Consider the following 13,983-nt stretch of genomic DNA (forward strand, 5'->3'; position numbering starts at 1 on the left):
TATTTAAGCGGACATTTTTTTTCAGTTTCTCGATGCGAGAATTAAGAGGCCGTGCGATAATAAAGACGATAATTATCGCCCGAGAGTGCTTAAATGTCGTATGTAATCATATAATATTTTAGACAAGGAGACAATCCGATAATTATAGCATTATCGCGTGTTAGCAGGACGAGGTTTTAAGTGGCACGAACAGGATACCGTAGTCGAGAGTGATTAAATTATCTTGTTCAACTTGCTTCACAATGGTTCATTTTCGTTTGAGCGTAGCTAATTGGAAAATAATAAAGCAGGAAGAAAGTCCCCCCACCCCAACGTTTCTACCGTTTCTCCTACTAGTATATCATTTATAATTAAATGAAATCAACAAAAAATAGTACACATTTTTTTATTATTTTTGAATTGGCCCAATGCGATATTAACATATGTAAAAAGTATGTAAGAAATGACTTAATTTTTCTATAATAAGCATATTTCAAATCATCATATGAATATGGGTGTATATTTAGCTCAAAATACTAATATATAAACTTGCCATTAAACATGCACACTAGTATAAAACACTCTTCTTTATGCTTTAATTCACTAGATCGTTTTTAAGTGCGGTAGAAAATGACAAAACAATTGCATAAATCATTTAATCAATCACCTTTTCCGTAAGTGCAAAGAATATATTTGCATATCTTTACATGATAAATGAACTTAATCATATTTATATAAACAACAGCGTCTAGGCAGCGTCTAGGCATTTTGTTATTCTTTGAAACATACAGTCGGACAATATGTATAGATATCTGTTTGCAACGCTCGTAAGTAATAATTTCATATTACTTTTTTATCATGTACCATGCGTTAGTATTTTCTTAATGATATTAACACGAAGTAGTTGAGTGTTTTGAATGCGTTGTATTTTATAAGAACCTTTTCAAAACGATTTCATTATTTAGTTCTAGAATGTTCAAATCTTTCAAATTGTTCTTAAACTTTACCATCAGTTTTAAAACTTTGTTTCAAAAGCTTGAGATCAGAGAATCATAACTTAATTACGTTAGCTTTTGACCGCTAGGAAGATTACTTAAATTCTATTTATTCTTTTGATGTGTTTAATGTTATCTTAATTTATCGAGAATGGTGATTTTTTTTATTTGTAATGAACTTGTATGTATATGCCGGGATAGAGATACATGTAAGAGGGTATTATCGCATTTAGTATGTTTGATGAAATTTTGCAAGATAATTATGTTTCTCCATTTCAAAAATAGAAGAGTCAGCAACTGTATAAACGAAAATTTAATGAAAGTAACATTTTATATAAAAATAGACTAGTTATAATTTCAAGTGGCACTTACGAACGAGGAATATGTGATGCCAACTAACAAAGGAAATGACGTATTTCTACTAGCGATAGACCATTTTTCGCTTTACTATTAACGCTTCCTTTAACTTTTAAGACTGTAGGAACAATACATGCAGACCGTCGTAAAAACACGTCGCTATTCTTCTTTAAAAACATTACATGACCCTTAAATGTATATGTAATGATTTTGCGATTCCGATACATTTTCTAATTATTATGTTTTTCTTGGAAAGGTAAACAAGTTACGGTAAACAAGTTTTAAATATCCATAACCAGGGCTCCGAAATTAACAACACTACCAAAAAAGCTTATACATGTACTGGTAGTTTTTTTTAACGTTTTTTTATCTCTTGGTATTACAAACATGACGAGGGATATACTTTCCAGATTTTTACAAATAATTTTTCATGATTTTTTTTTTAATTTGATAAACAGGAACACAATTTCAAGAATAATAACATTACATTCGAGTTGTTTTGAGTACGAACACGTTTCGGGTACGGATCAGTACGAACGTAGTAACAAGCTTCAAAACTTTCTTCGTGAAATTAGATAAAAACATACCGACTGATACTTACCAAAGTCGTTAAAATGAGTCCTAAAAACAAACAAGCCCGCCCGTTTAGCTCAATAGGGAGAGCGTAGATCTACGAATCTCGGGGTCGCAAGTTCGATTAACGGGCGGAGCGTATGTTCTCCGTGACGATTTGATGAAAGACTTTGTGTATGAAATCATTCGTCCTCCATCTCTGATTCATGTGGGGGAAGTTGGCAGTTACTTGCAGAGAATTGGTACAGAATCTAGAAACACTTGTTAGGTTAACTGTCTGCCGTTATATAACTGAGATTCTGTTGAAAAAACGGCGTTACCCCCGCCCCCCCCTCGCCGCCCCCCCCCCCCCCCAAAAAATCGCACAAGTTACACGCGATTCTTATAAATTCACGGTTATGGACAAAATTTGAATCGACACCAAATTTGAAAAGAGGAGTTAACAATGGGAGAAGCGCGTACGGAGAAACGCGTACATACATTTTTTGGGGGGCAGTGCGTTTGGGGTTGGTAACTGATACAGCAAAACATACTATGGATTCTATTGCATCTTTTATACTACAAGAAGATGTTATTATGGAAGAAAACAAAAAAAGACGCAAATACCAGATTTCAATCTACGCAGAAATACATATACGTCCATGGCAAAGCGTTTCAAAAATATAAATCATGTATTAACAGCGCGTGAATTGCCTTGTTTGCACACGATTTTTGTCCCGTTAATAAACGGGCGGATCCATTGAAAAAAAGTAGTTTCTATGCAAATAATTTTCAAAGTAGGCATACTTTCGTAACGTTCGGCAGTATAATCTGCTATATCATTACAGTTACAAAAACCTGATTGTATGCATTTAGATGTAGTTCAAATTGAGATACAAACGGATCATCTGTTGGAATAGATGTACATGTAACACAATGATAGCTCGCAGGTCAGTTTTTAGTTAATTAATCATTGTGTTTATTTTATCTGTTATTGATTTTGGTAGATAATCCTGATAATTCTTACAAATGATACGTATTCTGTTTACATGCGTAGGTCATTGTTGGTATTTACTACTCAAGCAAATTTCGTAACATCGGAGTGTTTTATCCATTAAGTTTTGGCCTAAATGACTTTGTTTACTATTAAATATTCTAAAGTTTTATATAACGTCCAATATCTCTGTTAGTGTCAAAGTTGTTGACTTGAAACTTAAAATAGTTATTTACTATCAAAGGCTACACCATCAGAAACATTCCCCATAACTCTGATTAGAATGTTGACAGATTTATTCCCCTTTTACTGGCAAAGCTCTAACTGAGAAAAGTCGAGCGTGCTGGCTTGCTTGTCTTACGGACAGCTCTTGTTTATTTATCAATTCTTTTAGTCAGGTTTTAGATGCATTAATAAATTAATGTGTCATGATTAGCAAACATAGCTTAGTTTTTAGTAGTAATGTTCCTAGAATATAATGCTATATATGTAGAACATTTTATAGTCTCTTGTAATTCTTATTAGAATGACCACATAAAATATTAGATTGAAATTCTGTGAATATGTACATATTATGTAAATGTGGATGAGACTCTAATAAACAAACAAACTAATTATTACCGATCAGATATTGCGAAATTCTAAAAAGAAATTGATTTCGTCAGCCTTAATTACTTTATTTTTGTTATCGATGGAATTTTCATTAATTGGCCAGAAATGTTAATTACTTTGTTTACCTGTTCAGCATAGTGTTGTTGTTTACAATTCATACAAAATGAATCACCGTTGAATGTTTTATCTATTAGATTTGATCCTAATTATTTTGTTTGTTTCGGTAACAGTCATTTATTTACGAAAATACACAATGGTGATTGATTCTACATCTGTTGTTTACTATTATATGAGTACATAATGGACGTTTTGATTGATATGTTTTTGAAATTGCTTCGAATATTTTGAAATACTTGTAAACATGTTATTGCGTTGTAGTTCGTGAAAAAGGTATAAATACTCAGAGAATTAAGAGAAGAGAGGAGAATGGGGAGAGGAGGACTGAGTCAAGAAAAGAGAGGACTGAGTTAAGAAGAGAGAGACAGAATCAGGAAATTAGAAATGTTTTACACAAATGGGATCGGATAATTGAACAGTTCGGATAAGTTCAGATCAGCTCGGTTAAGTACAGTTTGGGCTCGGGTTTAAGAGCGGGTTAAAATAAATGTGGAAGTTTTAGAATTGATTATTATGATATAGAACTTTTTGACTTAAGAATACAAATTAATTAAAAGTTTGACGCGGGAAAATACTATTTAAAAAGCTGATGTATTTATACCTGGATCGACTATTAGTATAGTTGTTTTTTTCTGTATAACCTTGTAAATAAAACCGAGTGTGAAAAACTGCTGACTTTCTCAATCTATCAGTGTGGTGTTACATAATTACTTCTTATTCATATGAAACTGCGTTTGGTATTTTACGCAAAACATATCATTAAGAAGGACAACACCGCCTTGTAACTTGATATCAAAGTGTTACCAAGCCTATTGATTAGCCTATTGTTTAGGCCATCGCATACATTAAGCAATGATACTTACCATAGTTTGCCTGAATGTATATGTAAAATATAAAACAAAACAAAAAAGCAATAAAATAAAGATTTTCGTTTCAGGTGGTGTTTTACCTGGTACGTTCGTTCGCAGACGGTTATCCTGGGCCGTGTGGACTTTGTGTTGGCGGTAATATTACCTGCTTAACAATATTTTCCTTACTTACGTTACATAATTTCTTGTAATACATTTTGCCTACAACAGCCAATGTTAAGTGTTTTGATTTAATTTAAACAACTTTATAGATGAAACATAATGATTTAACTTTATCCCATTATATTATATTCCGATAATTGCATGTTTATGATTAAATCCTTTTCCCAATTTTGTAAGTATTGTATATGTAAATGCAAATGTAAAGATAGGAATTACAATAATTGCGAGATCATCATAATAATATTCTAATGATATTTCCATGTGAAGTCATCTTAAAAATTATCTTAGAATTGACTGTACCTGTCCTCTTATTTATAACATTTCGTTATCCCGACATAACAGAATCAAGAAAGAATAGTCTAGATAATTATTTATAAAAGATATATAAAGATATATCCGCATTTTATTTTGTTTCTCATTTATTGTAATATGACTGAATATATCGTTGATATGAAATTACAATATTTCACCATCTTGGTCCCTTTGAACAAACAACTGAGTCCATTCAAAATAATTGGTAATCAGTCAAACCGAGTCTGCTATTTAGCTTGCATGCGTTCTGTCTTTTTTTTAAATAACCCTTATCCTGCTATATTTCTATAATGAACTTGTCCATCTTTCAATTTAGACAGTACCATTAACTGTTAAAAGGGATGCTTACCAAAAAGATACTGACTGAATGGCTAACACTGCACACCATGATCAGACGGCACGGATGTGCCGGCTGATCTTGGTCTGCACTGGTCGCAAAGGCAGAATCATTTGCCACCAGCAGGCTAAAGGATAAAGACTGGACAGGCGTATGCTATGCAAAATTGTGTGCAGTTGTTTCAAGTAGCAGTGCAATAATAGTACATATTTTGTTACTGGGAAACGAAAGCAGTATTTTAGATTATTTTACTGCTTTTATATAATCGATGAGAAACAACAAAAGTGCTATTTTGTAAAGTCTTACTTCTTAATTGATATAAATGCTTCAACCTATAATTTGGGTATTTCATATGCAGATCCATGTGATGACAGCCTAGAAAAAGGAGATGTAAGTCACATTATACGCTAATCATTTTAGTTTCGTTTACTACATACATTTTTACATTAGGTAGACATATATGTCTGAGAACTGAGACATTAAGACTATCTGCCTATATATAAATATAATGTCAAAAATTTGCTGCGAAAGAAAAGAATAAGATAGTACTATAAATATAAGAATTATCAGCATTTAAAGGATAGAAAGGCCTTTGATATAATGTCAGATAATTAATAAATTAACTGGAAAAAACACAAATGATGATTTTGCTGATTTGTAACGAATTTATTTTTTTCGGGTTCTAATAAATGTTGATTTACACGGCGAACTTTTAAGTTAGAAATGAATCAAGTGCATGGTCTGAAGGACCAAGTGCTCTCAGTTTACATGTATTTTAAGCCCATGCTAGTAGGTCATGCATGTCAACAAGGAAACATTTTACCCAACAATTAGATCTGAAACATTTCTTACACTAAACTCTTTACAGGAGTGCGCAGACGGCAAAACTTGTCAGGAATGTTACGTAGGCGTAGTCTGCAGTCTGGTTTGTAGTAAGTATAGTAACATATTCTGAAGTATAAATAAAGGAGAGCGATGGTCTAGTGAATATGGTGTCGGGAGCTCAACCAGAAAACTGTAGGTTTGTACCACAATGGGAACAGCACTACACATTCTTATTGACACAAGTACTAGTTTTTATTCCAAGAAGCTGACGTCGAGAGTGATTCAAATAAATGTCTAGCTTTCGTCACAGTCGAGCTAAAATAAATTAGTATAAAATATATAAAACGTAAATATAAACTTTGATACACAGTTAGAATTGCTCAGAAACAAAGAAAGAAAGATACTCAAATCGCAAGCGTCTGCTTGCATTTTGATTCAAAATGCTGTCACATTTATCAATTTGAATATTGTGAAACCTTTATAAATGAGCAGCGCCATGAGAAAACCAACATAGTGGCTTTGCGAACAGCATGGATCCAGACCAGCCTGTGCATCTGCGCAGTCTGGTCAGGATCCATCCTGTTCGCTTTCAAAGCCTATTGCAATTAGAGAAACTGTTAGCGAACAGCATGGATCCTGACCAGACTGCGCGGATGCAAAGCCACTATGTTGGTTTTCTCATGGCGCGACTCAAATCATTCTGTCAGAAGCGGACTGACTAACATTAAGAAGATTATTCAGATGATTCCGATTTGTCAAACGATGGTTGTCAATTTTCCCTATATGTTTATAGAGGATTAAGAAAAAATCTTGTCAGAAACGAAAGTGCTTGTTCGATTAAAAAAAAACATAAACATGTTCCCTGGGTAACTCTCTACCAAAAGTATTTAAATCAGTCTGATTCGTAAGAGGACATGGCCACCAGAGGGCGTGATCACTTTTCTTTAATTAATTGTATATAATGGAAAACTTCTTGTCAGAAACAGGTGGCCTAATTTATGAATAATTAAACACGAATGTTACTCTGGTGGCCCTTTATGATTTTTATTCAAGTAAATCTACCAATAATTTTCTAATTAGTTTAATTTTTCAAAATACATCGCCTCCAAAGGTTTTGGTTGCTTGTTCCTAAATGTAGATAGTGAAACTTCAAAATCTTTTTGCTAGAAACTGCTGGAAAACATTCAAAAGAATATCCCACAAATGATATCCTTTGGTGCCCTTCTACCAAGATTATTCAAACGTGTGTCAAACAGTGCCGCCAGAAACCATGGCCACTTTCCATATATACATATAAAAAGTGGAAACGTTAACTATAGAAAATGCTGGTCCGAGTTTAGAATAATTTTACAGGAATGATCATTGAGTTACTCTTTATCAAGATTAATTGAATTGTTCTGATTCGTCAAAAACAGTACGGCTGCTAGATGGCACTTTAGTAATAAAAGTCATAAAATTATTCCGAGTTTGTCAAAACACGTAGCCGCAAGATAACATTTTCTAAACCTTTTGTCCAAATGTAAAATAATTTCACACAAATATCCCTTGTGAACGTCAGATTTACATGTATTCTGATTTGTTAAAAAAATAGGGTCACTAAGAGGTTTGGTAAATATTTTCCCTGTATGTTATAGTGGAAAACATAACAATCTTCTCGTCTGGTTGTCTGCCAAGACTATTCAAGCTTGGCTTCCAGTTTCCATATATGTATAAGTAGGAACTTGTCAGAGACGGTTGTTCTGATTTAAAAAATAATGTATAGATAAACCGTGTTTTAACGTTATTAATACACAGAAAGAGGTTATACGTCTGCGGAATAATTTCACGAGGGTGTAGCAACGTCATTTTAGCGTAAGCATGTTTTAACAGAAACAAGCGTATTAGAATTTAATAATATTTAAATATTTTGCAGGTCAAACTGATGATAGCTCCGAAAAAAAATAACGTAAAGAACCTGATAAGAGACATTCTACCAGACTTATGCTTTTGTTTGAAATATAGAAATAACTTTCATTTGATATACTAACAGTAAAGAGAAAATATTTATTTTGTTATTTGCAGTGTTTAAAATATAAACTTTGTTGAGTTCTGTAAAAAGATGTTTTCGTAAATTAGACACACAGTAGAAATGTGATGTTAACCCTAAATGAATGAAGTTGTCTTCTCTGCATCAAACGTATCAACTTTAATTTCTTTTATAATGTTTTAGATATTGTATAATTGTTCATTTATCATGTTTGTTTAACGAAGTTCGAAAATTGTGCAAAAGGAATTACTAGTCCTCTTGTAGTATACCACCGATGAATAATAATTGTTTTACCGTCTTCTAGAATGACCAATATCTGACAACCCTGTTGTACAAAGGACAAATCTTAATGGTGTAATTTCATACTTTTACGCATGTAATAAAATGTTATGTACCATTAATTGATTTGAAGTTTGTTTTTTTCAAAATTATGCGAGTTCATAATTTGTATTCTGATTTATTTAACATCTTGTGTGTCCGTTTTCTGTTTTTACCTGAAAATGAAACTAAAGTTATCTATAGATAATTAAATGGCGTGCAATTAAAAGCATAAAACTACACTTATGTACAGATTATCATTCCCTCTACATGAGGAAAAGGATTGATATAAAGATATATTCCGAAGACTATTATTAATTAACATTAAGTTATGCTATTTTACCACCGACAGCGAAGTTATAAGGGAGTATACTGGCTTCCGGATGTCCGTCCGTCCGTCCGTCTGTTCATCCGTACGCACCAACTCTCCTCATCCCCTTGACACTAATTAATGAAACTTTACAAAAGTGATTAGTAACAACAGTAGTTGTGCATGGTGCGTGTTAGGTTCTTTCAGATATTGTTTGCAGAATTGCGCGTCTAATCTCCTAAACCGATGCACACGATTTAATGAAACTTAACACAGTAGTAACCCTAGTTGTGCATGTTGCATGTTAGATCCTTTCAGAAAAAAAATCTGCAGAGTTATGGGACTTTGATTTTTGTTAATATGATATATACAAACAGTTTGCATATGCAGTCTTGTGCGCGCCTAATCTCCCGAACCTTTGTAACACAATGATAGCTCGCAAGTCAGTTTTTAGTTAATTAATCATTGTGTTTATTTTATCTGTTATTGATTTTGGTAGATAATCCTGATAATTCTTACAAATGATACGCATTCTGTTTACATGCGTAGGTCATTGTTGGTATTTACTACTCCAGCAAATTTCGTAACATCGGAGTGTTTTATCCATTAAGTTTTGGCCTAATTGACTTTGTTTACTATTATTACCGGTCAGATATTGAGAAATTCTCAAAAGAAATTTATTTGGTCAGCCTTAATTACTTTATTTTTGTTTTCGATGGAATTTTCATTAATTGGTCAGAAATGTTAATTACTTTGTTTACCTGTTCAGCATATTGTTGTTGTTTACAATTTATACAAAATGAATCACCGTTGAATGTATTATCTATTAGATTTGACCCTAATTACTTTGTTTGTTTCGGTAACTGTCATTTATTTACGAAAATACACAATGGTGATTGATTCTACATATGTTGCTTACTATTATATGAGTATATAATGGACGTTTTGATTGACATGTTTTTGAAATTGTTTCGAATATTTTGAAATACTTGTAAACACGTTATTGCGTTGTAGTTCGTTAAAAAGGTATAAATACTCAGAGAATTAAGAGAAGAGAGGAGAATGGGGAGGGAGGACTGAGTTAAGAAGAGAGAGACAGGATCAGGAAATTAGAAATGTTTTACAAAAATGGGATCGGATAACTGGCAGTTCGGATCGGTTCAGATCAGCTCGGTTAAGTTCAGTTTTCGGCTCGGGTTCTAGAGCGGGTTAAAATAAATGTGGAAAAAAAACAACAACACAAATATCAAACAGGGAATGCCACGTACCAAAATCGCAGCCTCCCCAAAACGAAACCCACAGCACGCAGACGCGCACACCACAAACACACACACACACACACACACACACGCGCGCGCGCACCCACACAAAGCCAACACACGAGGACAAAACGAACAAACAAAGGAACACACACACATACACGCGCACACACACAAAGCCAACACAAGAGGACAAAACGAACAAACAAAGGAACACAGTGGGGCACCGCCTTGGAACGGTCAGTGGCAAAAACACCATGGGGAGCTTAAACCGGTTGATGGTGCGCACCCAACCTCACTCTTACTCCCACCATGTTCCAAAGACACGGGAAAGTGTAAATAAAAGTAATCCCCTCCAGGTGAATCTCTAACACACTTAATGGAAACAAAAAGGCATGGCATGTAAAACACAAAAATGTATAAAAATATAAAAAGCAAACCTTCAGAACCAAAAACGCCATGCCTTTTCAGAAGACAGAGCAACAAGAGAAACACCCTTAAGGGCCCGACGAAACAGGCCAGAAGACAGATATCAAAACAGTTCAGTCCTGGTAGGATTTAAAAACTGCTTATCATAGAGTCCTCCCCCTCTTCCGTCAGACACAATCAAAGAGGGAAGCGTAGTGTCCAACTGTAAACGGGTTGAACACTAAACATGCGGTATGTCTCAAAACAGTCGGGTCGTAACCTCTTTTAATAAAACGTTTTAAAATTTTACCAAATACATTTGGAAAATTACAATGACCCAAGATCTGACGAAGTTCGTAAAAAAAACAAAGACAAATATCAAACAAGGAATGCCACGTACCAAAATCGCAGCCTCCCCAAAACGAAACCTACAGCACGCAGACGTGCACACCACAAACAAACACACACACGCGCACACACACAAAGCCAACACACGAGGATAAAACGAACAAACAAAGGAACACGGTGGGGCACCGCCTTAGAATGGTCAGTGGCAAAAACACCACTGGGGAGCTTAAACCGGTTTATGGTGCGCACCCAACCTCACTCTTACTCCCACCATGTTCCAAAGACATGGGACAGTGTAAATAAAAGTAATCCCCTCCAGGTGAATCTCTAACACACGTAATAGAAACAAAAAGGCATGGTATGTAAAACACAAAAATGCTCGTGTATAAATATATAAAAAGCAAACCTTTAGAACCAAAAACGTATGTACTCAATGCCTTTTCAGAAGACAGAGCAACAAGAGAAACACCCTTAAGGGCCCGACGAAACAGGCCAGAAGACAGGTCCTAGTAGGATTTAAAAACTGCTTATCATAGAGTCCTTCCCCTCTTCCGTCAGACACAATCAAAGAGGGAAGCGTAGTATCCAACTGTAAACGGGTTGAACACTAAACATGCGGTATGTCTCAAAACAGTTGGGTCGTAACCTCTTTTAATGAAACGTTTTATAATTTTACCAAATACATTTGGAAAATTACCATGACCCAAGATCTTACTCAGTTTGTAAACCACATCCCCATAAAAAACGGGTATAGAAATACCTTCTCGCAGAAGTGTCTTTAAATTACTATTGAATTTTAAAACTAAATCAGAATTACGATAGTAAGATTTAGCAAAATATTTACGCAATTTGTAATAACGGTAGCCTTGCTGAAGAAGTTTACTTGTAATATATAGATTACGTTCATTGAAATGCTTGACATGACTACACGCTCTGGCAAACCGAATTAATTGAGAAATATATACCCCATAAGATGTAGCCTGAGGTACATCCCCATCCAAATGGGGAAAATTTACAATACTAAAGTTAAAATCATCCCTCTTGTCATAAATTTTGGTATGTATAATATTGTCATAAATAGAGAGATGTAACTCTAAAAACGAAACATCAGTATCCGAATTGTAAGTTTTAATTAACCACATCCCCATAAAAAACGGGTTTAGAAATACCTTCTCGCAGAAGTGTCTTTAAATTACTATTGAATTTTAAAACTAAATCAGAATTACGATAGTAAGATTTAGCAAAATATTTACGTAATTTGTAATAACGGTAGCCTTGCTGAAGAAGTTTACTTGTAATATATAGATTACGTTCATTGAAATGCTTGACATGACTACACGCTCTGGCAAACCGAATTAATTTAGAAATATATACCCCATAAGATGTAGCCTGAGGTACATCCCTATCCAAATGGGGAAAATTTACAATACTAAAGTTAAAATCATCCCTCTTGTCATAAATTTTGGTATGTATAATATTGTCATAAATAGAGAGATGTAAATCTAAAAACGAAGCATCAGTATCCGAATTGTTAGTTTTAATTAACCACATCCCCATAACAAAACGGGTTTAGAAATACCTTCTCGCAGAAGTGTCTTTAAATTACTATTGAATTTTAAAACTAAATCAGAATTACGATAGTAAAATTTAGCAAAATATTTACGCAATTTGTAGTAGCCTTGCTGAAAAAGTTTACTTGTAATATATAGATTACGTTCATTGAAATGCTTGACATGACTACACGCTCTGGCAAACCGAATTAATTGAGAAATATATACCCCATAAGATGTAGCCAGAGGTACATCCCCATCCAAATGGGGAAAATTTACAATACTAAAGTTAAATCCCTCTTGTCATAAAGTTTGGTATGTATAATATTGTCATAAATAGAGAGATGTAAATCTAAAAACGAAGCATCAGTATCCGAATTGTTAGTTTTAATTAACTGAAGCTCCCTAGGATAAATAGTACCCACCAATTGACCAAAAAAACTGATTATCCATATTAAGAATATCACCCAGACAGCGTGATGTATTATTAAATGCAGTTATAATATCTGCCTGCGTATCTGAAGAAAGGCTCAACATAAAGTCTCTTTCATAACAATAAAAAAAACAAATCTGCGACAAGGGGTGCACAATGTGTTCCCATGGGAATACCAACTACTAAACTGTCTAAAAACTGCATTCCCAAACCTGATGTAAATATTGTTCAGTAAAAAGGAAAGGGCTTTACAAACTTCGTCACAGGTCCACATTGTATAATATTTAATAATATTGCTAGTAAATAAAGCTTTATCAAAACTGCAAGCGAGAAATGTAGCATTCTCTCTGGCAAAAGTCTTTTGAATTAGGGCAGTTAGTTTGTCATTTATTAAGTTATGTGGTAAAGTGGTATACAAAGTAGAAAAATCGTATGTACTGACTGTAGATACCTTGTAATTATTAATTTTAAATTTATCCAGGATTTCGCCAGAATTTTTAATCGACCAAAATAAATGTTTTCCAGAGTTTTCGTATACTTTATCGCAGTATCTTTCCACGTGGGTTTTCACAGCAGTTAGACATGATGCTAATAGTTTTGAAATATTTGTGGTTGTACAAGAGCTTGAATTAGCGATGAAGCGGGCTTTATATGGTTGTTTATGCAATATAGGAATCCAGTACATGGTTGGTAGTTTAATTTGTTGAAAGTCTATACGAACTTTTAAATTAGAAACTTCAGTGATGTGATCAGTGACCAAATTATTTTCAACAGAAGGAATCAATGTATAAGTTTTAGTGCTATTTAGTTCGTCTTGTAAAACATTAATATAATGCAGGCGTCAAATGATGATAATATTGTTGGCCGCCTTGTCTGCTGGAACTAAGACATACTTAGAATGAAATTCTTGGATTTCCTTTTACAAATGTCTTATAGTAAACTTGGGTTTTGATGGAAGTAGGTGTTCATTAGTTTGATAAAATTTTATTCGAGAATCAACAATGTTAAAAATATTTCGTTTCCAAGACGTTAAAGCATTGGGATCAGCATTTTCACGACGACACCATTTAACACAAAAAGTTTCGATGGATTCCGCAATCTGACCACGACAAGCATCAAAATCAATAGTTGAAGAAATTCTATATTTAGGTCATTTAAAGAATAAATTACGAATACGTTTGTCTTTAATAATATCAAAAAGTTTTAGAATTGATTATTAT

General features: G+C 33.8%; 1 long non-coding RNA gene across 1 annotated transcript; it reads left to right on the top strand.

Annotated features, from left to right (window-relative positions):
• The first annotated feature begins 656 nt into the window (after positions 1-656).
• On the top strand, positions 657-9,670 carry LOC123538460 (uncharacterized). Its single transcript, XR_006683727.2, has 5 exons — positions 657-806; positions 4,544-4,610; positions 5,645-5,676; positions 6,155-6,218; positions 8,024-9,670. It is a non-coding gene; the product is annotated as an uncharacterized LOC123538460 (long non-coding RNA).
• The last annotated feature ends 4,313 nt before the right edge of the window (positions 9,671-13,983 follow it).

The sequence above is a fragment of the Mercenaria mercenaria genome, chromosome 18 (assembly GCF_021730395.1).
Source record: "Mercenaria mercenaria strain notata chromosome 18, MADL_Memer_1, whole genome shotgun sequence".
In the NCBI taxonomy this organism is placed as follows: Eukaryota; Metazoa; Mollusca; class Bivalvia; order Venerida; family Veneridae; genus Mercenaria; species Mercenaria mercenaria.